Raw genomic sequence first — 26,864 nt, 5'->3', positions numbered from 1 at the left:
CTTTAAAAAAAAAAATCACATGGTTTTCTGGTAATGACCCCAGTTCACTTATACTTACTTCAATAGCATGTACTCTACTCTTAAAAGTCCATTTAATCATCTTTTTCACATAAAATACTGTGTTTTGCAGATCTAGACTGTGTACCTAATTTCAATATTTCATATAATTTCCTATGCTGGTATAGGGCTTTTCTACCTACACTTGTACAATCATCAAATGCACATTTTATTTTATAGTATCAAACATATTTATAAGAGTATTTGACCAATCTTATTTGCTCATTCTAATATCCCTAGAATATAGCCTTTTGAATTACTTCCTCCTGCTAGTTTTTGGAGACTTAATAATTCTTGTGTTTTTAGAGATAATGCCCCCTTTACCAACTAAGTGTCAAGCACTGAAGGGTTGAAATTCAGCTGCTGGCACCTTTGAGAAGTGGTGGAAAGTATGTGAGTGGAACCTGGCTGGAAGAAGTAGGTCACAGTAGTAGCCTTAAAGGACATTTCGACAATGCTACACACGCCAGCTTTCTGGCTGCCAAGAAGTAGCCAGTTTCCTCTGGCTTTCTGTTCCACTGTGATATTCTGCATTATCACACACTCAGAGACATGGAGCTGTAGGCTGAAACATGTGAAACCATGAGACAAAATAATTTCTTCTTCTAAGTTGACTTTCTTAGGTATCTTGTCCTGGAAATAGACCTCTCATTAACATGATGGTCTAACATGGCTGGACGTCATTTATGGTGTAGACAGTAGAATTCTGCCTTTTTAAAATTCTGCCTTTCTTTAAGAGAGATGGAGTTTGTTCTTGCAGGCAGTTAATTTATTGAGACATCAGCTTTATGTTCTACACACTATTATTAACTTAAACTTTTCTAATGTAGTCTTAGTCTAAAACTAGATGAGGGTAGCCCTCATCTTCAAGGACAGACCTTTGGGGTGTTAGCCAAATGACTGAGGTTTTCAGCTACATGCCTCTGCTCTAGCTGATTGAGAGATCAGTGTTAAGGCCACAAACCCCCAGGCAGCTTCCAGACAGCTGTTCCTCATGGCCGGACCTCATCAGATTATTCTGTACTGATGTAACTTACAATTTATCAAGACTGAGAATATTTTTTATTCAGATTGCTGAGGTTCTTTCTCTACAATGTTATCCCATTTCTACCACTCTGATACCACAGGAACAATGAGACCCAGCATCTCTTCTTCCACACATGAAGATGTTTCCCATCTACCACACAAAAACCTAGGGCTTCAACAAAGCTCACCTTGTATATTTGATTTACCTTAGGAAGCATAGTCTTATGTGGTCTGATGTCTAATGTCCCTGACAGTTTCTTTGTGACTTTTGTCCAGTTGTGGTTGTTTACAGTACACATATAAGTCTGACACCTATCACTCTACCAGACATGAATACGAGATATTCATATATTTTATATGAAAATTTTGTAGTAGAATAAATCTAACTGTATTTATTCACAAAATAGCCTAAATGGCAAATATAGTTAATCTCAAATTGTGAAGAAAATGTTTACTTTTCAAAATTTACTTTGTTTTAAAGTTTACATAAAGATATTGATATGATCAAGTTCTTGTTCTTAATTCAAAGAGGAAGATGAATTGATAGTGGGTAAATGTATAGATATACATATGTATATATCAGAGAGAGATAAATAGTAATCTTCCCAAGAAAGTACTACATGTATAATCAATACACACAATTTGCTTTTTCAGATTCTCGAAGGACAGAAGTAGAAAGGTAATTAAAGAACACATCATCAATCTCACTAGTCCCAAAATACAATGAGACAAAATACCCTGATAATCCCCTGCAGTTGTTGCAAAATAAAAATATTTTTAAGACTTGGAAAGACAAGAAAGCCACCACACATCTATTAGGCCTTAATTTGTGAAACTTTTCAGCTCTCAGTCTTTTCAAATTCCCTGTTATTCTGTAACCCCATTGGATTTGGCACCTGAGCACCATATCATAGTAAAACCTTGGATGAGAGAGAAAGGTAAAACACAGTTGTAGTTGGAAATTTTTGATTCAATGCACAATAAATGCCTTCCAGTACATGAATTGGTTTACTTTATGTCATAGTAGTTTGGTAAACCAACATAATGTTTTTCTTTTCTATGAAAGATAAAAAGATATAATGCCTAAGAAGTGACTCTGTTTGAAAGGACAAATGTGTCTTCTTGGACCATGTTTTTCCCCTATTCCCATTCCCAGCTATGATTTATGGCGTGGGCATTTCTTATTCTTGAGGGATCAAAGGCACAGAAAGTGAACTAGGTTGAACTGATACCATGTTCCTAATAAAAAACTGATCACTATCTTCTGAGATTCTATAAGCATCCCCTTCTAGGATTGACCATAGATAATTGTACTATTGAAGTACATGGGATTTTCTTAGGATCCCACAGTTTCAAAAGGAAAGTGCTTCACTTGTCTTAGCATTCCAGCTACTTCCCCAGCATCACTTCCCAATAGCCTTTTACAAAAAGAGACATAAAGCTAGCCACTCCTTCATGGTTCTCCCGGGGAGGTCATAGCAGTAAGAATTCTAAAGGTTAGGATGACTTACCAGAGATAAGATGGATAGTGTTGGTGGGATAACAGAATGATTATCCTGCCAAACCATGATACACCCCTACCTACCATACCATACTTCTCTAGATAGTTTATTTTATTCCTTGGTCACTAGCTGTCCATTTTTTTCCATTAGATTACACCCCTTTCTTTAACTGGTGGTAGTGTTTATTGTTGTGAGTAAGTGTGTCTGATTATGAGTAGTGAGGGATTATTTTAAACTATTTTTTCTTTGCATAGCTATTAGGAAAACCTAGGTGTAACTTGTATTTTTAACATCTATTTTTTATTTGAAGGTACCTTTAATTTTCCCAACAATCATCAGAATTATTTGTTTTGCCATTTTAAGGTACAGAAATAAGATTAAACATAATAGAATACATGCCTTTTTTTTAAAACAATTTTAACTGAACTTACATATTTTAAGCATTGAGCTTGGGTAATGGAAACAATGACATAAACAAGAGTAATATGGATCTGTCCTCACAGTTTCCTTACAAATAGAGATAATATACACACTGGCTACAATATGCTAAGTCTATGATAGAAGAAAGCTCTCCTACTACTGCATATTCATAAAATAATGCTAAAATATAGAGATAGTAGAATAATGTTAATTCTTTTTCATTCCTACATCTGTAAATAACTAGCATAATGGACATCCATATCACCCAGTTCTAGTACTTTTAGACATAATAATAAGGCAGTATACAAATGTAATGATGCTTGTCATCTCCAAGTACATCTTGCTGCAAGTCATGCCAGCTAAAGACAAGAAGGGCTTGCCTAGTGTAGAAAGTTCTACCTCAAAGGATTAGTGTCTAAGTAGGAACTGACTAGTGATCAATTCTGAGTGAGATTAAATGAGATATTCAGGGTATTAAAAGAGAACAAAAACAAATGCATTTTATTATATTTGGTCTCACCATTAGAATAAGAAACCCCAACTTCTCTCATGATACATAACCTTATCCAACCAAATGAAAATATATTCATCACAATACCTTGGGGTAAAACATTTGAAGTGAGTATAGTACCTCAGGAACAGAATTCAAGACCATTCTTTATGAAACTTTTTTTTTAAGATCCACAGTCTCTGAAAACCACTTTTATTTTAGAGTAATACTTTATTCTACATTCTGTATTTACACAATAGTTTTCATCACGCATATAAAATTACAGGCACTATTTTGTCATTGTTGTCATTGTTGTTTCGTTCTGAGACAGAGACACTCCATACAGCCCTGGCTATGTTAGAATAACCAGGCTGCCCTCAAACTCACAGAGATCTGCTTGTCTGTGCCTCAGTGCTGGGATTGAGGTCATGCACCACCACACCCTAATCACAGATACTGGTTAAGCTTTCCAATACTCCCACTAAACAGAAACGTATGCTGATGCTTTGTATGCATCCATATATGTCAATCAATATATATCATTCAATTTCACAAATATTAGGGAAGACTAACAACTGCTTAAGTCATAAAATAAGATCATCATTTAAAAGAATTCTCAATTTCAACTCAGATATATTTCTTTTGGTAATTCAGTTAAATTAATTTCAAAATCAATATTGGCCAGAATATTTTGCTGGAAAATAAATAAAAAGTTTATTCTTTAAAGACTATGTGGGGTGGGATGGGTAGGTGAGTGTGGATTTGTGTATATGTATAGGTTCCAGAGAGGCCAAAAGTGTCAGTTCTCCTTGGAGCTGAAACTATGGGTAGGAATTAACTGCCATATGTGGGTACTAAGAACCTAATTTATGTCCTCTACAAGAGTAGTGCACACCTAGCCACTGAGCCATCTCTCAAATCCCTCTTTTTGTTAAGATATATTTTTAAAAATGTTTTACATATTTGTATGCATGTATATCCATGTGGGTATGTCAGTGGACACAGATGGCAGAAGAGTTACAGGTTCTCTAGAGCTAGAGTTACAGGTCACTGTAACCTGCCTGACTTGGGTGCTAGTAACTGAACTCTTGTCCTCAACAAGAACAATACGTCTTTTTAACCACTGAGACATGTGTTCAAGCCAGTGGAATTGTTCTGAAAGCAGGTTGACTAATTCATTTTGAAACAATGTAGTTTCAAGTATATTAGCCAAACAATACGTATTTTGGTGTTTCTGAAATGTACCTAAAATATTAAGATATTCTTATTTATAAGTTCTCTACATATGCTTATATTATATCCTGTGTCCTTTATCCATTCTTTAAATTTTTCATATTTTCATTCATCTATCCAACTATGCATCTATGCATTTCTCAATTTATTAACTCCTTAGAAACAATAATTATAATAACAAATGTTTGACAGTAAAAGCAAAATTCATTTTATGTAAAGAAAAGTTTCATGTGGTAACTAATTTCTAATCAGTGCATAGGATTTTAGCAGGGAAAATTCATACTGAATTATATATAGTAGGGGAAGTCTGGGCCATAGGATAGCAGTAGTGAAGAATAAATGCATAAATATAAATGAACCTAGTCATATATGACTACTTTAAATATTTATACATAATATAACCAAGATTTAGAGCAGGGAACAGAAAAGCAAGAAATAAGGCTGGATAGTTGGATAAGGTAGACTTCTGAACCCTTAGAATGCAGAATAGATAATACAAAAACTATTTTACTGTCAGTGAAAACCCAGAAAAGTTGGACAATAAAAAAGTCAGAGAGACATGACTGACAATTCCCTCTAGGAAAATTTAAAAAATATATTCTTATGAAAACCTTATTAAAAATACATACAAAGCAGACATCTTCAGTAGATGGGAAGATTTGTACTTATTTGTGTAGACAGGATGATAGCAGAATCAAACAGTGGTCCAGTTTGTATTCTATTGCTAAGATAAACATCATGAACAGAAGAAGCTTAAATAAAGGAAACTTTTATTTACACTTACACTGCAGGCAATAGTTCACCAGCAAGGGAAGTCATGGAAGGAAGGAACTCCAGCAAGTAACTAAAGCAGAAGCCACTTAATGATGCTTAGTGGCTCTCTCATTGGCTCTTGCCCAGCTAGCTTTCTCACAGAGCCACAGTGAGAAAGTTAAGGACAGTGGGCTGGGCCCTCCCACATCAATCATCAATTGAGACAATTCCTCACACACACATGGCTACAATCAAATCTGATTGAAGATATTCTTCAACTAAGGTCCCCGTTTCCCAGGTGATGTTAGGTTGTGATAAATTGATAACTAGTTTAAAAATGTTTCTGTCTCTATTCTAACATTGTTACATGGGTAAAGGCTGCACTTCTTGTGGCAGTTCACTGCACGGGATGGGTGGGGGCAAAAGGGGGTGTAGTTGTGCATTTTACTTGCAGCAGATCATCTTGTCACAGTTGTACTTCTGGGCAAGCTGATGAAGGGACGACTCAGTGATGTCATCACACAGCCACAGCACCAGGTGCAAGGTGAACTCTTTCTGGATGCTGCAGTTGGACAGGGTGCAGCCATCCTCCAGCTGTTTGCCAGGTATGGTGGGATGGCTTCCTTGTCTTGTATCTTATTAAAGATCACGTCACTGGGCTCGACCTCAAAAATGATGGTCTTGCTGTCAGGGTCTTCATGAGTAACTACATGTTGGTGTCTCTTGCTCAGCTGACTTGATGAAGAAAAAGAACTCTAATCTTGATGGGACACACAGTACATATTTCTGAATTCTACTTTTGAATTGAATTATTCTAACAGTTGTATTCAGTGGAGTTTGTATATATGAATGTGTGTGTAAATTGGAACCCATCGACTTGTTATTCACTTTCTTTTGGGGACTTTCGCATAAATTGGTTAGGAGTAAAATCTTAAGTTCAGTGCTAACACCAACACTAGCTTGTCACATCTTAGGTACTGACTCTAAGACATTTCCCAGGTTAGGCTTAGTTATTAATTTCAAGGATAGAAACAATCAAGAGGCACAACTCCATAAAAGATCTACAATATCCCATGTGTGGCTTTGCAGATTAATTCTTCTTATGGAGAGCATGCTGTTGTCAAATGGTAAATGGGTTACCTCCGGTTAATAAAGTATCATGCACAGGGTTTTGTTTTAAGGCATCTCCATTTACAAAATAATTATCAAGAGAGCTCCCACCTACCAACAGACTCAGAAAGAGGCATACACTCACATTCAAACAGTGGACAGGGCTTGGGGACTCTTAGGGAAGAGTAGGAGGAAGGATTGCAGAAGGAACTCCACAGGAAGACCAACCGAATCAACTAATCTGGATCTTTGGACCTCTCAGAAACTGAATCACCAACCCAAGAACACACACAGGCTGGAAGTTCCTTTGGGAAAAAGAAATGGAGACGGAGTTGGGTAAGTAGGGAAGGGGACTGACCTGGGAAGAGTTGGGGAGAGGTGAATATGATCAAAATGTTTTGCAAAGCTCTCAATGAAATCATTTAATCACTTTTATAGGTTTTTAATTGCTGAAAATTGTTTTTAAAAATTTATTTCCTGTGTAATGTTTTAAATTTTTGAAACCCTAATTTTAGATTTACTTTGTATGCGTGCATGCCTAAGTCATAGGACCACTTGGTTCTCTCCTTCTACCATTTAAATCCCAGGGAGGAAACTCAGGTCATCAGGCAGGAGGCTCTGCTTGCTGAACCATCTAGCCAGACTGGTTTCTGAAGCTCTGGTTTTCTAGACATTGGCCTTCAGTTCTCTTTCATCTCATTGACACATAGGCATATACAAATTCTTGGTATCCCTGTTTCCTCTTAGAAGAATTCTGACACCTTCAGTGACCAAGTTTGTTTTTCTAAGATATATTCATTCTATTGCTAACCCCACTTTTTGAGTTCATTTTAAATATTTATTTATAATACCAAATAAAACAGTCTTTATTTATTGTAATGCTAATATTTTACCTTCAGTTTGTATTATGTTTTATGGTTTATCTGAAATTTTCTTCCCCTTAACACTCATGACTTACATAGCAGTTATAATCTCTATTTGAGTTTTTTCTCTCCTTTTTTTTTTGAAAGTAGTTATTCTATGAAATTTCAAATGTCATTATCTTGGTCTGTGAGTCTATATTCTTGTTGCTGCTGCTGCCACCGTTGCTGTTGCAGCTGTTGCTGTTGCTGCTACTGAGGGTATCAAGAAACCATCCAAGACTCATCAAGATGTGGGTACTAGAAGTCTGTGCATGGTGTGAATGCCAGTTCCCATGGTAACCAGTCAGGTCTAGGGTGTCATTGCAGGTTTTATCTGCAACAGCAGATAAGAATTTAAGAGCAAATGTCAAATGACTTTCTTTCCCTACATTGGCCTCTCGCAACCTCCCTGCTGATCTATAGCTCAGGCTGCCAACAATCTAAACAACCTCTGTCCACCCATGGATTTTTAAATATTCTTTATTTTCTTTTGCTAGTGCCTTGAGGGAGGGAGCTGCTGTTTCCTTGGGTTTTGGAAGGATTATAATTTACTTGCATGCGTTTTCCACTCTGGAAGGCTACAGAGCATCTAAGACGCAGATGTTCTATTTCACTTAATTTTAGATCCCTAGATCTTTATAAAATCTAACATGTGGCTGACAGTCACTATATAATTCTGTATTGAATGTATAAGTCCTCTATGCAGAGTTTGAAATATTTCGCTAAAGTTTATTTACCATCATCACAAGTTACTACACTGTCTTCTAAAGGCCATGTAGCAAAAGGTATTACCAACATACTAGTCTTGCTTAAAGGTCAAAGAAGGAGTCACAAACCCAAAACAGGTAAAGAAGTAATAATAGAGCTAAGTTTTCAAAAAGCAAAAAACAAAAAAGCCCTTTTCTTATTTTTAAAACCCAGGATCATCTTTTTTCAATGAAATTTAAGTTATGACACTCCCTATAATTTCAGAATGTTTTAAATCACCGCACATTGTAAACTTTCAGCATTTTCAAGATGAAAGACTAGTGTGGAAGGCAAGAATCTATAAAAAAAACAGGAGTTCTAACTCACATTCTGCTATCGATCACCCCCCTGACAGGCAGGAAATTCATTAAATATCTCCATTTTTCTCAATTATAAAATGAGAGAATTGAGACCAAATAAGATGTAAGTGAAACTACGACGGAATCACAGATCTCTCACTTTCTCATTATTATACGTATGTCATGTCTAAGTGCTTTCACAGCTTCTGCATCCTTGTCATGGCACTAATGCCTTTAATACCTTTGTGGGGTGCTTTGACAAATCTGTAAACCGCCACTCATAAAGTACATCACATCAGCTACAACCCAAGTGTCCCAAAATGCCAGTGTCTTTTTCCTTCTTCCAGCTTTCTATACCTATGGATCCAGATGATTTATTGAAAGCTAATCCAACATGGATTTGATCTCTATTCTAAAATGGCTCTAGCAAAGTTTCAACACTGTAGTATTTCTCCCAAGAGGTAAAAAAAATTCCTTTTAGATGTTAACTTTTAGTCATAATTATTCAGGAGTTAAGGAAATATACCTCTGTGTTTCTGAGTGTTAAATATTTTGTCATCATTGGCTAGTGGTGGAAGTGCATACAAGAAGATAAACACAGTGACATATGTAGGTGATTTATATTTAAGCATTCACAACTGCTACAGTGAAATAGTCATTCACAATGATATACTAAGGAAGTTCTTATGCACTGACTGAACAACAATATGGGAATCAACTTCTTTATCCTAAAAATGGATAGGCTATAAGATAAAGGAGCATACCACAATGATATGTTCTAAACATTTGTGACAAAAACCAGAAGAGAAATACTAATCACAATCAGAGTGCTGTATTTACCCTTTTTTAATGCAACCAAAGTAAATGTTTATTAACTAATAAGATGGAGTGTGTCTAGTGCCATGCCAAATATAGCTGCAACTAACCTTGCCATATTCTAATGATGAGAACTAACTGCTTAAGTTTTAAGAGGTCACTGCCACACAATTTATGTAATAAAGCTTTCCAATAGAGTATATGGTCCAGTAGTTTCTGTGAAATTAAGTACTTATTCATGGTAGTTGCATTGCTTTAAATAAGAGTAATGAACTTTCCCTAATGGTTCAAATGTCTCGCATAACAGTGATATACTCATCACAATGAACCTTTAGTAAAAAGATATCCCACAAGAACCTAGGTTACTTTAAAAAGTGGGTATTGTAGCATCGTAGCTAGCCTTGCATATTCAAAGTTATATGGAACTGTGCCTCAAAAAGTATTCATTCATTTCAAGAGTAAGTTAATAAATTCTGTATTCATTCATATTTGCAAATTAACAGAACTCTACATTAAGAATAAGATGCATTTTTCCAGAGATAAAAATAGAGCATGAAGAAGAATATTAACTGATTTCCAATGTCCATATTATTGTTGAACAGTAATTTGGATAAAGATCTTCCCTAGATGAACAATGGGCATTACTATTACAGTCCATCTTGTAAAAACTTGAATCTCAGAACTATTCCATTTCTAAACGTGCTCTGTTGCAGTGTCTTTCATTAACTGATGTCCACTTCTCCTTTTCCACTCAGCAGGACAAGTCCAAGGACACCTGTGCCTTCCCACTTCTCAGAGCTAAGATTACACAGGGGTTTTTGTTGTTGTTGTTGTTGTTGTTTTGTTGTTGTTGTTGCTGTTGTTTTTCTTCAACCTTCACAACCATTGAGAATTCCAGCCTTTCTCTCCACTCCCACTGCTACCGTCTTGCTCTGAAGCACCATCATCAGGCTTGGGTTCTGCTGTGGATGCTATTCTATTTGTTTTTACCATTTGCCTCTTAGAACTCTTCTCTCAGCAGGTCACGTCAGTGTTCCATGCAACTCCCTGTGGTAAATATTCCTTCTCCTCTGAATGACAGCCCAGTTTATTTAAGTCACCAACAAACTCTCAGCTGTCCTGGCCCTCTGTTCTTTCCCTAATGTCACTTTCTATATGAAGTACAATCCTGATCATCTATTCTCCTTCACTCTCACTGCCTCTGAACATTTACAAAACACATAAGCCATATACACATGGGACATTTAGACTGGCCATTCTCTTAATATGCATATAAATAATCCCTACCTATTTTTTAACTGTTTATTGATTCTTTGTGAGTTTCATATTAAGCACAACAGTCCTGCTCATCTCTCTATCCCCTCATATATCCATCCACCATTCGCCCTTGTAGCCTCCTGCTCGAAATAATACATGCCTACATATATACATACACACACAACAACAACAATAACAATGACAAAACATAGAAAACATCTTATCACAGGAACTGTAATATATCACAGTGTGTCCCACAGTATATCCCTCTGTCCATAAATTTTCACTTACAAATGTTCATTGCAATGAGTCATAGGTCTGGTTCGAGATCCATGGCTTCTGTGACACAATCAATATAGGATCCTCACCAGCACTCCTCCTGGCTATCATGCAGTTGCCCTGTGTTATGGAAATCCTGAAGCCCTGGATCAGTAGGACTGTTCCTTTCACTTGTTTCATCCATTTACAGATAATATAGATTTTAGGGTAGGCCCATTCAAAGCCCTGCATCTAGGCCTGGGTGGTAACTGAGGCAGTAAGCATGCTGGATCTCCCTTGTCCACCCACCAGGGCAAGCTCTCCAGCACTGGTCCAGCTAGGCCACCCCATGCTGTCATTTGGCAGGAAGCAGGGCCAGCTCTCCTGCTCTCACAACCTCAGGGCTGGCTCACCTCCACCCACTCCACCAGAGCCAGCTCTGCTGTGCTGTCCAGGCAAGGTGCAGGGCACCCTCTTAGGACCAGGGCAAGCTCCCTTGTTCTCACGACCCAACCCGGGAGCCAGTTCTCCCAACTGCTGCAGGTGGTGAGGAATGGCGGTGGGGAGCATCACTCCTATATCCATGCCACCTGGTGGCAGACAAGTGGCAGAGCCAGCTCTCCCATGCTCTCACCCTAGGGGATGACTCCCTTGTGTCCCCTGCCACCAAAGTCTGCTCTGCTGTGCTCTCCAGGCAAGATGCAGGGCCCTTTCTCCTGGGTGCTGCAGCTAGTGAAAGGCAGCTAGCTCTTCTGAGGTCATGACCCTGTGGGCAGCTTTCCTGACTGCCTGGAGTGGGAGGCAGTGGGGGTTGGCAATCACCTCTGCACTAGTGCCCCCCAACAGCATAGGAGTGGCATGAGGGTAAGCTCTCCCAAACTCATACCCTCCAGGCAGGCTCACCCACACAACCCAACCCCATACCTTCACCCCAATACCAGGACCAGCTCCACTGTGCTGCCTTCGTAAGGTGCCAGGCCCTGCTCTCAAGTCCCGCAGCCAGGAGGGATGGGGCCTGCTCTCTGGAGTGCTGCATGTAATGACAGATAAGGCCAGTTGTGTACAGCTCCTGGATATCCATGTGGTCACCAGCAGCTGGTCCCTATCGGGGACATCCCCATGTTCTCTCGTGGTAATATGAGCCATGAATATTGACACTCAGACGCAGCCCTCAGGGACAGCTCTGACTAAGACTTTACCATGGTCCTAGGTGGCAGAGCTGGATACTCACAACAGACCACTCCTCTCCACCCTCGACTTTCCAGTTCCATCTCTTCATAATGTTCAAGCTGCTGTGTTTCTCTTTCTCTCCCATCTGGCCACTAAATACTCCCACACTGTGGTGGCTCCTGCTCTAGGCTGGCCACGTGGCTGGCAGGATCCTGAGTGATATCTTCCATCTTTGCTGCATGGAGTGACAGCAAGGGGCTGTCTGTGGCTAACCTCTCTATGCACTGGAGGACAGGTCTGTGGGTAGCATGGAGGGCCACAGGTCTCTGTCTGTCTTCCTTTTCTTATGCTGCCTGGATTTGATTTGATTCAATTTTTATGAGTCCTGAGCATAAGTCAGTTTGGCCACCAAGCCAGGCATCAAGCTAGGATAAACAAAGCGCTGACATCTGTTCTGCCCAGGATTGATATAACAACACCACCACCAAGGAATCCCTTCGCCCATTGCCAGGGCAGGGGCATCCTTGCCTATTTTAAGCCTGCTCAATTTTCACATTCTCTAGAATGTCTACTAGAACAACCATACCTAAAACAGCTGTCCTTTGTCACTTCAGTCTATCACTCTTAGGTCCCCATGTATTTCCACATCACTGATCTTCTCACAGACTATAAAAGTTTTGCTCATTGAACGTGTTTATTGTACATCACCGCACCATCACCCTTCGCTGCTGGAATGTAAACTAAAAACATAGCAGCAGCCTCCATTTCTTTTTGCTCATGGATACATCCTAAATGCCCATAATGAATGACAAATGTCAACAAAATACTTAAGAAAGATCCAAATAATTCCCCAATAACTAAATAATAAGGTTAATATACAGATTTAAGATTAATACACAGAGAAATATGTATATCAGAGTAGTGTTAGAAGATAATGTAGTAAAAAATAATATAAAGTGATTAATTTCTAATAAAGCTATCATATAAACATTTCATTTTGAATACTTGCTCAAATAAGAGCTGAACATGACAGGGCCAATGTGAGGACAGACTGTCACAAGGCCCCAGTACTAAGTAAAAACCTGCGGAAAATTAGTAACTATGAGAGTCAGACTCCCTCGGAGGTGAGGCTGAAAATTAGTTATCCAACACCAAGTGGTGAGTTCTAAAACATTTACATACAAATGACACCATGTTCAGTGTGAATGTGAGTGTGTGTGTGTGTGTGTGTGTGTGTGTGTGTGTGTAATAAAAAATATAGATCATGAATCTGAGAGGGAGTATGAGTCAGGCAGACACAGGAAGAATTCAAAGGAGGAGAGAAGGCGGGATATATACAGTACTCATACATGAAATTCTCAGAAAATATATTTAAAGACCTCTTCATTTTGAATACAATACCTATGGGAAAATTGCAACAAAAAATACAGTTAATTCTCACCTGATTCTCATATGAGTTCATTCAATGTCAACATCTTATTCTTCCTCTCTTTCTCTCCCTATCTCCTCCTATCACCCATCCCAGGACTGTCTCCCAAGTGAATGGTAAAGATGTAAATAATCCAAATACTGAACAAGATAAAGAACACATGAATCTTTGAGTACAATTAAACTTTACTCTTTATAGATAAATCTCAGATATATCTTTATGCAGATGGCTGTCAATGGTAGCTAGTAGTCATAATTACACAATGGTTCAATAATTATACTGTATTGAGCAACTGTGCTGTTGTAGAATTATATACTTCTTTGCATCATTTTATAGCAATTACATGAGTACATCTGATCTGAAGAGAGAAATGAGGCAAAGTATTGATCACTAACCTATGCATCCAACTAGGACTACATAGTAACCAGGCTTTTAGCATGACTTAAGAGCAGACAGTTTTGTTGGAGGAATATATTAATCCAGCATTCTTCTAAATATGTGTAAGCTGAAAGGCCATCTTAAGATTTTAGAATGGCAGTCATGGTGTCAAACATAAGTATGATGTGGTTAACAAAACTAATATTCATATCAAATTAAGTTTATGCTATGCTTCTTAAATCTCTATTATAACAAATAAAGTTGTTCTTTCATTATTCTTTTTAAGGTATATGTAAATGGTGATCCTGCATAGGCTGTCTAGAATGTAAGGGAAGCTTTTGTCAGCAATGCTCAGAAAATATTAGGAAAGATAATGAAATAAAATAAATGAAGATATTTTTATTTATGTCTAACAAATCAATACGATTAACTGATGAGTGCACCCGCTGAATCCATTTAGTTCTGACTGTGTCTGGGATGTGTGGTTACACTTCCTCATGCCAGACAGGCCTCTATTCTCCTGCTTCCATTTTCTTCAGTGCTCACAACTAAGTGTATGTTTTACTCATCTAGTTTTGTTTTTGTTTTTTGCTTTTTTTATTATCTGTGACTCCAATCACTGAACAACAGATGGCAGGGAGACTTTCCAAAGGATGCACAATAAAAAAGTTGTTAAGGAAGCTTTTGCTGAATATTCCAAGCTAGAACCTTAATGGATTCAACCATCATCTGTCTAAATCACAGGACTGTATATTACATTAGATACTTTGGAGGTCCTTCTATTTCAATGTCTCAGCAACTCAGAACCACATTTTCCACTTATTGCTCTGGTCCTCTTCCAAATACAATTGTCTTGACAACATACATCATTTTCTAGAAACTGCCACCCTAAAGAAACTTAGGACTTTATTTATTTCAGCTTCCTGATCTCAGATGTCAGCCTTTAATGCATTACTGCCAGTGAGCTCCCTCGCCATCCCACCCCAGCAATGTAAACCAGATGCACATTTATCATCGCTCATATCTGTAGCATATTTTGCCTTTCCAGGCACTTTCATTCTCAGCATCTGGTTGAGACAGCCAAGGTAAGTGCTCTGTGCCATTTTACTGCCAAGTCAACAGCAGGCTTATGTGCCTAGGCTAATGTACTGACTCACCATTTAGGTCTGAGTTCAGTGACTTCATGTCTTCCCTCTAATTGCCTTTCCAAAGAATGTAAATGTGATTATTCTAAAGCTTCAACATGCTTCCATTCTTGGTGTAATTCAATACAAAGTTCTCATAGAGCAGACATTTTTAAAATTAGATCATTTTGTTTAGATTTACAAACTTGAGAGGATTGGTTAGATGGCTCAGTGGGTGAAGGCAGAAGAAGGAGAAGAAAGACAATGTGGAAGATTGAAGATGGAAGCAGACGTGAGAAGAAAGGGGCAAAATTCCCTAGTAAGAGTGCTGAGTGAAAATGCTTATTTCATTAACAGCAGTCAGGTCTGAGCAGAACTTTTAATCTAAATAAAGATGTGAGAAAGTGCTACTGTGTGAGATGTTGAGAGCTGATCATAGAATGTCACCAACTCAAGAATATGAAACCACAGCATCACTTTATAGCTTTCTTGGAACCTCAGTGATGATCCTAATTATAGAGGCTGGTCAGATTGTTACTGTGACAACCACTCTATGGTAATAACTGGGAGAAGGAACGATTTGTTTGGGTTCACGGTTTCAGTGCCTTCCCTGAATGGGTCCTGGCTATGGATCTAAGGAAGGCTGAATACTATGTGACAGGGAGCACATGATGAAGAAAAGTGGTTCATTCAGGGAGAAGGAGGAAGAGAAATAAGAAGTAAAGGAAGAAAAAGAAGGAAAGAAGGAGGCAAATTAGGAAGAGGAAGAAAAGAAGGGAAGTAAAAGAGGAAGGCGAGGAAGAGGTGGCAAGGAGAAAGAATAGAATTAAGAGGAGACAAAGGAAGAGAAGGAGAAACCACACAAACAGAATATTATTTCATGGTATGCTTCCTCTAGTGACATATTTTATCCCACTAGGCACGACCTCCTCTAATTTGAAACATCTCCAAAAATAATGGAACCACTACTATATGCCTTCATATATATGATGGAACATTTCACACTCAAACTGTAATAGGCATGTGCAACAGATCTAGATGTAGAAAATGTATAAGTGTTGGAGATAATTTTCAGATACATTGATTCCTCAGTGTTGCTGGAGGAAATTTCAGATTCCAAGTTATTTAACAAAGTTTCATCACTAGGGCAGGAAGGATACAATATAGAGCTATGCACCTGTGTTTAAAAGTGTAGCCACTGTACTCTTTTATTTGTTCATTAAATGTCTGTTTAAACTGTTTTATAAACACCTTAAGTTGGATAGACTACTTGGGATTATCTTCTTTTCATTTTGTTTCTGAATGTCTTATTATTTTCTTTTTTTCTAAGACAGTTAGAGTAACTGGCAGGTGACATAGTTGATTTCTTCTTATATTATTATTATTTATCTTTTTAGTTTTTACACTCCATATTTTATCCCCCCACCCACCCACCCTCCAACTGTTCCACATCCCATACCTTCTCCCAACCCCCTGTCTCCACGTTGATGTACCTACCCCACCCCCACCCCATCTGACCTCTTAATTTCCTGGGGCCTCCAGTCTCTTGAGGGTTAGGTTCATCTTCTCTGAATGAACACAGGCCTGGAATTACATATTAATCAGCTATGGTTTCTATCCTAAGAAAATATCCCAGTATTATAGATGTAATTCAAAGAACTGTGTAAATGGTATTTTCTCCTGTTATATTTTTAGCCTATATGTGGTTGTGTATGTGAATGCATGTTGTGTAAACAAAGTAAATGTCCCATGAGCTCAATGATACTTAAAAGTATGACAGACCCCTAAATCTGTGTTACTCTATATAGCAGTACAGTTCCCTTTTGAATTGTTAGTGTGAAGAAGTAGTAAAAATGAACAAAGAGCAGAAGATAGAGGCTGGAATGAACATAGTGAAGATTGAAAATAAGATTAATGATGGGGTAACGTCATTGATCAAGTATCTATAAACACCATGACTATCACAGAGAGAACACAGCATAACAAGATTAAACAGGGAAGAGGAGGGCAGGATTGAAAGAAGGAACTAGATTCCTTCTTGCAGGAGGAATGCATATCTTCTTGTAGCAGGAACCCATGCCTTTTGCAATTGAGAAACTTTTATCTTGGGTGGAATGAGAGAGAACATGGATAATTACATGAGAGAAAGAGAATAAGAGACAGAAACAAAGAGAATCTGAATAAGAACGTTCTAAAGCTAAAAGAGCTGAAACTCTACATTAGGTCATAGATTGTACAATAATAAATGAAGATTTATATTACAATGAAATGTTACATGACTGAGATAGAAATTAATACAAGGGCTCAAAGGAGGAGGGGGTGATCATGTTTACATGAGTAAAAAAGGATGATAAAATTACTAGGAAGAAGTATGGTCTCTACATACCATTGATTGTATTAATGCCAAGTCACTCTTAAACCAGGTATAATAAATGAGTTTCTTTTCATAGCCCATAATCACCAATCTACCTACTCAGATATATCAAGTGCACCTGAAGATTAAATACATATCAGCTTTATTCACTCATTTGTCAGGAATTTATTACCTGTCTGCAATGTTATTAGTCACTGTAGTAGCTTAATATACAATATCTTACAATATACATTTTTACTGTGTTTAGCTAACTATCGTGGCGGTATACCTGCTTCAGAATTTGCATTCAATTAATTCACTGGCTTTTTAATAAAACAGTGAGGAAATTAATCCTTTAAAATCACTTATGTTTTTCTTTTGGGATAACATGATCTAAATTATGGCTCAATTTTGCAGAAGGGGTGTGCCAACTGCATCTCTTCTAGCAAAGGCACTATCTCCCGTTAATATTAATGTAGTCAACTTTAGTTCCTTCCACTCTCTCATTTCTCTTTAAGATCCTTGAAGATACCAAAGAAGGCAGATCATGGGACTGATTTTAAAACTAAGCAATGATTGTTATTTGACTTAAATGGAATTAAAAAAAAAAAAAAAAGCATAGCCAGTAATTATACTAACCTGAGAGTCTTAGAATCTCTTTAAACCAAACCCTTCATGCCCCGGAAAGAGCCTTAAAAATGATTTCAAATGGCCATAGAGGTTTCAAGATTAAAAAGTACTTTTGGTCACAAATGTTTATGACTGACATTTCTAATCCAAATTCTCTATCCCAATGTACAGAGTGTTACTGGAGTAAATGATGTACTGTGGAGAACCAGCAAAAGAATTATGGAGAAGAAAAACACATTTAATTTGATCATATTGGGATACTGATGACATTCATAGCTACGTCTCTATCAGTGGGTACACTTTTTACATTCTTCATGTAAACATGATCTTTATGTGCACTTCTGCCCCTGCACTACAGCACGTCATGGGGTGGCATTATGGCATAGCCATGCCCTGCTCTGCTTATAAGAGAAAGTGCTACCCAAAGACAGCTTGAGTATACATTCTCAATATTCAGCTGAAAATACCTCCTTTTACAGCACATAATATTACCAGAAGAATTTTCAGTTTTCCTTAAAATCTAATCAAAATGGAAGTTCCAACCTATTTGAACTATATTCAATAACACATCTCCATGCATTATAACTAGCCCACAGGTTTTTTTTTCTATTTTATAGGAATCCAGTGAAATAGACTATGTCATATTTCCTATTTCTACATTACAAAGCTGAAGTAATGGTGATAATCTTCAAGGATGTCTCTAGCTGTTCATATATTTTTTTATAAATGACAAAAGGATTTATATTTCAAATTTGACAAAGCTGTAACATCCTAAGACTCTACTAACATCAAATGATAAAGAAAACGGGGACACTAAGAAACTCTGCAGACCTATCAGTAATGTGAACTAAAATTTTATCAACCATGCCAGAAGATTGAAATACCACTGTTCATGGATGTAAAAGTCAATATTGTTAAAATGAATGCATAGCTAAATTAGTCAAGGTTCAATGCAACCTAAATCATGATACCAGCAGCATTCTTTAGAGAGATGGAAAAATCATAACTGATTCAGAGTTGCAATCCACTGAACATATACCAAGTAACCTTAACCCAAAATAACAAAGCATGGAGCAGTACAGTGCTAGATATGGGGTGAGCATAACATCATGGTGCTGTCCCAAGAGCACCATGATTAGCCCAACTGATTTTTGAGAAAAATGCAAATATCAAATATTAGAGATAAAACAATAATTGCAGTGAAATCTATGAAGGAAATTAGAAATTAGATGCCCACATGCAAGCAAGTGAGGCAGGATTTGACCAATGGCCTCAGGGGCATTCCTACTCTAAAATGTCAAAAGTTCTACCTTGGAGCCTGCATGAGAAGAAATGTAAATTAAAGGTCTGCCTGAGCTACAGAAAGAGTTCATGGCCAAACTGGGAAATTTAGTATGAACCTGTATCAAGAACAACATGAAAATAAAAACAAAGGATTGTGGATATATTTCAGTGGGCTTGCCACCAAGTATACAGTCCTAGGCCCAAGCCTCAATATCAAAAATAAGTATATAATGCAGATTTATATCTAAGTATACATAGAACTCAATGTTCCTTTTCGGCTAAAGAAGACTGAAAGCAGGATCAGGGGAGTAAAAAAATGTGGAAACACATTAGCATATGTGTTAGTCGGATTTTCCATTGCTGTGAAACTTGCCTGTGAGAAACAACTTAAAAGGAGCAATATTTGTCCATGAACCATGGTCTAGCAGCTTTGTTGTTTCTGGTGTGTGGAAGAGCTTAGAGATGACAAAGTGCTCACTTGAGTAGGGACAGATAGGAAACCCTGAGAAAGACTGTCTATGCTAGTGGGTGGTGCCTACATTCAGAGATGGTCTTGTCCCTTAGTAGCTCTAGAACTACCTTCACAGACACACACAGAGTTAGTTTCATAGTCCAATCCAGTTAACAATCACCATGACCCATCATAGCTCAATTCCCGCAGAGATCTGGAAGGAGCAGTGTAAACCATGCAGTAATGGAAGTAAAAATTAACAGGGGCAGCATCTCAACACATCCACTTTTGGTTAATATATTTAAAGGAAGGAATTGTGGGGGAAAAAGTGTGAATGTGCAAGACTACTGTGGTAGTATTTATAAAATAGAAACTATCAGGATATTAAATATGAAAAATACCAACTGTCAGGGAAGTTCCTGCTCATGACTGTCCTCAGAAGTTAAAATTGGCAATGACAACCATGTAGAATATTCCCTATGGGTCATAGAAGGAGGAAGGCAGGTAGAGGGGAGTCTATAAAAACACCGAGTCTCAGGAAAATCTCTACAGTCAAAAGACACAACTCAAAATTTTCCAATTTTGCAGGATTGTGGCAGATGACACACAGGTACAGTCAGCTACAATCTCTAGGGAGTGTCTGGGAAAGCTGGATAACAGTGAACCTAAAGAGGTCACCGACAACCAAAAATACCTAGAGTAATGGCAAAGTAAAATAAGAAACCTTACAAAGCAGAACAAGGGGAAGAAGCCAGAGTCTGCTACGGAGAGATTGTTGGATATGTGCAGCTCCCTGGCTCTGAGGGAGAAGAAATGATTAGACCCATGCTGAAGAGAAGCTCAGGAAAACTGGGCTGTGATCACAGACATAGAAAGGAAAAGAAAAGGAAGAAAGGAGGGGAGGGAGGGAAGAGGGAGAGAAAAAGAGAGAGACAAGAGAGAGGGGGCACTGTGCATAGAGCTGTATATGGAGCTGTGCACGGAGCTGTGTATGGAGCTGAGCACAGAGGTGTTCATGGAGCTTTATATGGAGCTATGTATGGCAGAAAGGGAGACAACCCACTCTGCTCGCTGTTGCACCAAAATAGCAACGAGTAACCATGTAAAATGGACCCTGCTGCATTGGCAGTTAGCTAGTCTCAGGTCCTCCACAAACTTGTAAAATAGAGTCTCAGAATGGTGTAGTGAAAACAGGCCTAAAGAAGCCCACCAGACTGCAGGGATCCTCGAACCAGGGATGTTCATTACCCAATGTAGCAGAAAGCTGGTTGAAGCCAGTCTACAAGGGGGAACATATGTGAGATCCAGCAGTATATCCAACATCAAGAAAGGCACCCAGAGCTATAACCAGCATCTGGGACACAACCTGTGAAGGTCTACCCACTGACAGAGCCAGTATCTGTTACCTAACCTCACTAAGAATGCCCAGAGGAAAGAACTGAATTCACAACTCATCCCTGAAGGTCTACCTACAGCATAGTCAGAATTGGTAAGCAGACCCATGAAGGATCACCCAGTAATGAGACTAGCATCCATGCCTGACATCCAAAAGGACAGTGCAAACAATGATAGCTAAATGAGAACCTGGGTTGGAACTTTCAAGAGTCAAGAAAGCACAAGCAGCCATTCTCTACACATATATGGGTATCATTCTTCATTTAATTTCCATAAAACATCTTGCACTCCTGCATTCATTCTCTCTCTCTCTCTCTCTCTCTCTCTCTCTCTCTCTCTCTCTCTCTCNTGTGTGTGTGTGTGTGTGTGTGTGTGTATGAGTGTGTGTTTATATGCCTTTTTGTCTCTCTATGTGCCTCTTTAAATCTCTGTTTCTGCCTGTGTCTTGGTCCTCTTCTCTGTCTCTGTCTCCATCATCATCTCCATCTCTCTCTCTCCCTCTCCCCTTTCCCTCCTTTTATATTGTTTTGTGTTCTGATAAACTTTCCTAGAGAACAGAACCTAGCTGGACAGCTGCTGTTCTTTTAGGTTTTCAAGAGCATTTATTCACCTATAATTTGTTTTCTACCATTATCCAAAACTACTCCATTTCCATGCCCCGTTACTCTTCTGTTCCCATGTTCTATTTGTTTTATTCTTTATCAACCCAATCCTAATGACTATTCTTACCCATATCTTTTTCTTTCTGCTCATGCCCAGCATAACTAACATATCTGTATACACAATGCCATTCGTGTTCTTTTACTTCCTAAAATGAACAGTGATTGAGGGTTGGCTCTTTATTTCACTGTTATTGTATTTTCACAGTGAAGCTACCCTTTGATAGTGATGTTTTATAGAGCATATATTACTCAAATGGGGGGACTGCAGATTGATCCTGGTCTCCCTGGCAATAAGACTGGATGGATAAACAGAGCCGCGACCCAACCACAACCTCGTCCATCTTGAACATTGTCAAGATTTCCTCCAAAAGAATAACAGGCACTTTGGAGAGGTATAGTGGGGTGGATTTGTAGTGGTGGGACTGAAAAGAGAGGAAGAAGAGGGGCTGTGATTTGGTTGTAAAATGCATTTTAAAAATAAATCCATACTACTGGATTTTAAAAAAAACTAACAAACTAATCCCAGTTTGCACAAGTCCCAATGAAAAAACACACAAAAAAATCAAATATATATACATATATATTCATATACATATATATACATATACATATATATTCATATACATATATATATACATATACTTTGTAATGTCCTCCAACAAGAGTTAATTAAATGAACTCCCAAAGAAGAAATTCAAAAGTTCAATTATAAGTATATTCAAAAAAAATCAAGAAGACACAAACCCCTAAATGAATTCCAAGGGAACTCAATAACTGAATGAAATGGTGAGGTCAATGCAAGATCTGAACAAGAAATTCAGGAAGTATACAGAAAGACTGAGGCAGAAGAAAAGTGTCATACTGGAAATAAAAAGTTCACTAAGATAAATTTGAAAGTCTGTGAACAGTCTCACTAGCAGAATATGAAACAAAGGGAGGACAGAGCATCTGGTATTACAGATAAGTAAAAGAACCGGAGTATTTTTGTCAATGAAAGACAAATAGTAAGATATAAATAGAAGATTAAATATCTACAGAATACTATGAAGAGTCCAAATGCATGATTCATTGGCACAGAAGAATTCCATGCCAAAGTAGAAATCATTTTTAATAAAATCAGAGCAAATAAATTTCCAAATATAGGGAGAGACATGACAGTTCAGGTACATGAGGCATGTCGAACACCCAAAAGTTAACATCAAAAAACGTTCCACCTAACATCATAATCAAAACACCAAATGTACAGAGTAAATAAGGACTACTGAAAGCAGAAAAAGAGATACAGTAAGTCATACATGAAAGTCAACACATCAAAGTAACAGCAAATTTCACAGCAGAAAATATAAAAGCCAGGAAAGTGAAGGAAGACATATTTCATACTCTAAATGACAGCTACCACCATAGGCTACTATACCCAACAAAACTACCTTTTGAATATCTCCCATATGGCCCAGCTTTACTACTAATTTGTATTTATCCAAAAGATTCCAAGTCAGCATTCCATCAATAATTGTGCATCAATATTTATTAAAGCATTATTCATAATAGACAAGTGATGGAATGAACCAGGGGGTCTGATAGATGAACAATAGTTAACAAAAAAATTGATGATTGTACACAGCAGAATTTATTCAGCCATAAAGAAGGAAGTTATGAGTCTTGCATCTTGCAGGAAATTGGATGTAAAGAGCAGCAAATTAAATCAGTCTCAGCAAGACAGTATCATATGTTCTCTCATTTGTGGTTCTGAGATTTTATATAGCCATATAAAGTCAAACATATGGGATATAAAAGTAGAAATGAAATTATCTAGGGAAACAAAATGCACCATTATGAAGAGGACAGAAGAGAAAAGGCAGAAGGAATATGCTTGAGGGACAATATCTTCTGATACGATGATACCCTTATGTAGCATTTATGTAATGCATTCCCATGTACAATAAATATATACAATGAAATAAATTCATATATCAGATTCTAGCTTTTTATTATATATCAAAAACTTATTTAGTAATATTCAAAAGAAAAATATCAAGAAAACTGTCATTTCTGTTCATGTGATTATCATTATTCCATTACATTGGAAAGAATAATTCTCAAGATAGAAAATATCGATAATATATTGTTAAGTTAAAAGAGACCACAATGCAATATGGTAGCACAAATCTATGTTAGCAGTTTCCTTGGAACTGAAATATTTCTCCTGGAGGAAGAACAAGACTCGAGAGACTTGGGAAGTAAACAAACTCCCAAGTCTCAAGAAGTTTCTGAAACTGTTTTAAGTTTTAAAAAGCTTCTTCACAAGGTGATGAACACTTTAAACAGCTGCTGTGGAGAACAGACTCTCTACCTTGATCTGTGAACTGACCATAATTTACTCCAGTAGCTCCAGGGTTGGACCTTCTAGAAGCGATTGTCACCTTGGCTATGTGGGACTTCAGTGCTGCAGTTGCCTTTAAGTCATAATGCTCCAGCAAGTAATCCCAGTGACTCACTGGTTTGTCATGTTGGACTTTAGTGGAATTGTGACTTTGCTATCAGCATTGATAGTTTGCTTGAATATCACTCCTAGATACATGTTATCACCTATACTTTTAATGATCATAATTATTTTATGTGACTTGATTGAAGATTCAAAGCCATTATGAAATTAAATTTAAAAATTAAGATTGGAATATAGCTATTTTTTACTTTATAAGTCATCTACCTTAATCACTAAATGTCTCAAGTACATTTCCTATACTACAAGGCTTAAAGTGAAATTGCCAACATATTCATTTGTGGACTTATAATTTAAAAGACTTTTACGTAACTCCACTGCTGTCACAGTGAGGCAGACACTTAAGTATTTATTGTGCAGTAGTGTTTAAATTATAATTTGGTGCTTACAATGAATGTTATAAGAGTGAACATCAACATGTAAACAAACAGATATCCACACTTACATTCATACATATAGGGATTATATGTTATTTTCTGTTCTATATTAGAGAATGGTACATATTTCTTAAAATCCTTTAGTCGTGTGTAAGAAGAATTAAAGAAAAGGAAGCCAGAGATCATGAATCTGAAAGAGCTCATGATAGGCTGCATGGAAGGAATTGCAAGGAGGACAGAGAAGGAGAAAATGATATAATTACATTTTAATTTCAAATGCAATTTTTTAATTCTTAAAAGACCAAAAATACTTTAGTCATTTAAATTAATTTTACTTAGGTCCAAATATTTAATTTTCAAATAACTCGCTAGAAAATTTTATAAGTTATTATTCCCTCATAAGCACTTCAAGTCTGCCACTCAATTATTTGGTTATGTCTTTCATTATCACGCTCTCTGATGAGGCAAAGCACTCCACATTAACAGAATCTTGAGTACATCTGAAGAGTGGTATCAAGTACTTAGACTGCAGATATTCTTATCTTCCTAAATATAAAAAAAAGACTTCTAATTATTATCATACAGTATTTGCATTGGAAAAACTAACTTAAAATACTATTTTTTTTTTGTCACTGTAAGAAGGGAAAAGAGCAGGCAGAATAAAGTTTAAAAAGCACTAGTGAGTTGTAAAAGAAAGAAAACAGACTGCAAAGAGGTGAATAACCAAGAGAGCTCGCCAAACTGTTGTTGCCTTTATCAAGCCCTCAATGCATTCTTTACACTAGTAGCAGGAGTTAAAGGTGTAAAGTTTTGTCAATGTTATGAGATGGAGAATACTAGAGAGTGAGCTACAGTTCTGCCCATAAATAAGAAAATCTGAAGTCTTTAAAATAGGTCTAATTTATCACTACCACCAATACTTTGCAATAGGTAATAGGTAATCAGAAAAAAAAATGTGTTCAGAAAAGCAATCTAATAAGGAACAATTATAACAGCCTGAACTAAAATATTTCACATAATGAAATAAACCAAAAAAAAAAAATGTGTGAAAACAAATTATTCCCGGCTGAAAATAAACTCTGCAAATGTACATGTAAAAGACAATAAAACAGGGCAGGAAAACCAACAGCTTTTATCACTGCAAGAAAAGATGAGTGCAGACTATATTCCCAGAGAAAAGAACAGTTTTATTAGGTCTACTGGTATAACAAGTAAGCCCTACAAAACACACGACTGCTCTAAAAGTAGCCATAGGACAAATCATATATCATTTAATGACAATTCAAATGTGCATTATCAGTCCCAAGATGGGTGATACTTTGTCAAATTAAATCTATTCAAAATCCCAAGTCCAAGCTTTTAACTGTGCCATGTGATATTACCATCTGGAAAGTTCAAGCTTGAGAACTAAACAATGAAATTAGGGGGGAAAGGCCCAGAGTAAACAATATAATGTTTTAAGTGGTAAATCCACATAAACTTACCCCCATATTACTTTTAGAGGCACAGGCAATTCTTGAGCTACTGAGAATATGAATGCATTGAAATTAGGAATTATTTTTTACCCACTCATAGGGACGCTGTACTTGACACAATGTGTGTTTAAGGCAGGTCCCCAAATACAATCTTTAAATTAGTAAATAGATGACAGGTAAAGGAATACCCGACTAAACACTGGCTAAGTAGCCTGAGGCTGATCATCTGGATTTCCTGCTGTCATTATACACAATGAGAAAGCCAGGTCTGAATCTTAGTTCCATCACCAATTGTATAACTCCAGGCAGGTTATTATTTTTGCCTAAGATTCCTAATTATTTAAAAGGGGCAATGACAGAATTCCCATCATGAAAGGCCGTGAGGATTATATGAGGGTGAACATGAAGTCCCTGCTAAGCCTTGCACTATCTAAGTCAGCCCTCATATGCATTTTTTAACCATATGTTTCACATAATTGGGACGATTATGAACAGATTTTTATTTCTTCACTTTTATTCAACCCTTTTGGGTAGAAAATATGTGACCATCATATTGTTAAATAATTATTATTGCTATTGTTTTTTTTTAAATAATCTGGCCTCCCTTATCATTTTAATTCTTTTGTTCTTGATATGCATTCTGAAAATCCTCTTCCACAAAAATACTGATGTATTCCAGTGTTCACAACCAATACTTTTGGGTTAGTGTATCTTTTTTATGTTTTTTTAATTAGATATTTTCTTTATTTACCTTTCAAATGCTATC

At 37.2% G+C, this 26,864-nt stretch overlaps 1 protein-coding gene and 1 non-coding gene across 9 annotated transcripts in view; both read right to left on the bottom strand.

The window, feature by feature from the left end:
• Positions 1 to 26,864, bottom strand: part of Dlg2 (discs large MAGUK scaffold protein 2) — a 1,883,913-nt gene that overhangs the window by 1,595,740 nt on the left and 261,309 nt on the right. The gene's annotated exons all lie outside the window — the stretch shown is intronic.
• On the bottom strand, positions 12,417 to 12,555 carry LOC115062916. The gene has a single exon (XR_003842821.1). It is a non-coding gene; the product is annotated as a small nucleolar RNA SNORA48 (small nucleolar RNA).

The sequence above is a fragment of the Mus pahari genome, chromosome 1 (assembly GCF_900095145.1).
Source record: "Mus pahari chromosome 1, PAHARI_EIJ_v1.1, whole genome shotgun sequence".
Lineage (NCBI taxonomy): Eukaryota > Metazoa > Chordata > Mammalia > Rodentia > Muridae > Mus > Mus pahari.
The sequence above is the reverse complement of the archived record's forward strand: the minus strand, read 5'-3'. Positions and strand labels throughout refer to the sequence as shown.